The following is a 1,105-nucleotide window of genomic DNA, read 5'->3' as shown; positions in this document are numbered from 1 at the left end:
GTTCTTGTCTTTGCGTCCAATTTCCTGAATATATACAACAAAGCTCTCTTCAAAACTGGCAGAAGGAAGAAGGAATATGCATTTTTTTCATTGCATTTCCCTCTTGATTATGTGTGATGACATTACGTGGGGTTCAGGAGATGCTACCCCAAAATGGAACTGAGCAGTTTAGCAGCTTAGCCTCAAATCAGGTTTAAATGTTTCCCCTCTTTCCTCCTTTCTCCCCAGTTTCAAGATGTAGCTCTGAGATAAACTACAAATGTGTTTTACAGCCTCAAAATGTTTTCTTTTCTCTACTTTCTTCCCTTTTGCACTTTATGCTCCCATACCTTATGTGCATTTATTTATGTAGGTGTTTATTAAGCACATGGTGGTGCCGGCCCCTTCACCAGATGGGCCCCTTCACCAGATGGGGGACAATCATTCACGATGAGCCATCAGAGCAAATCATGCCACCTGGGACGTCCTCGCCCCCCAACCCCTGCCTCTTCTGCACCCCAAACCCTCTCTTTAAAAACTCCTGCATTCCTACCACAAGTTAAAGAGTGAAATTTTTTGGCCCACTCTTCCCCTTGCTAGCAAAACAAAGTTTCGCTTTCTATCACGTCTTGTTATTATTTTGGCTTCTTTCTATCAGCAGCGAGCAGCCAGACTCTTTTGCTAGTTACAAAAATATAACACCTTGGCATATGAAATATTTTAAGCTGAAGGGATTTACAGAAGCAGGAAGAGCTCTCTGACCTTCCCCTTCCATTTTCCTCTAAAGCAGGTCATAAGACCCTCATGCGAGAGATGCCCACCATAGGGTATCTGGAGGAAAACAGCATCTTTTCCTGGAGGAAAACAGCATCTTTATCTCAGAAGACGAAGGGACACAGGGAGGAATCTGAACAAACAGACCTTGCTAAGTTTCCTCCCATTTGTTAACACTTACCTCATGTTCTTTGCCCTATCATATTTCTCTATGACTGTACACCCTTCATCAAACCTACTATAAAGAAAACATGGGTTTAAATGTTTCTTTGGGTCTTCATTTCCTTATGAAGCCTCCTGTGTCACAAACAGTGACCTTTGGTTCTTAGCCTGGTTCTGGTAGCCTCTGCAG

Source organism: Mandrillus leucophaeus, unplaced genomic scaffold (genome assembly GCF_000951045.1).
Source record: "Mandrillus leucophaeus isolate KB7577 unplaced genomic scaffold, Mleu.le_1.0 Scaffold1092, whole genome shotgun sequence".
In the NCBI taxonomy this organism is placed as follows: Eukaryota; Metazoa; Chordata; class Mammalia; order Primates; family Cercopithecidae; genus Mandrillus; species Mandrillus leucophaeus.
This window is presented reverse-complemented; position numbering follows the sequence as displayed.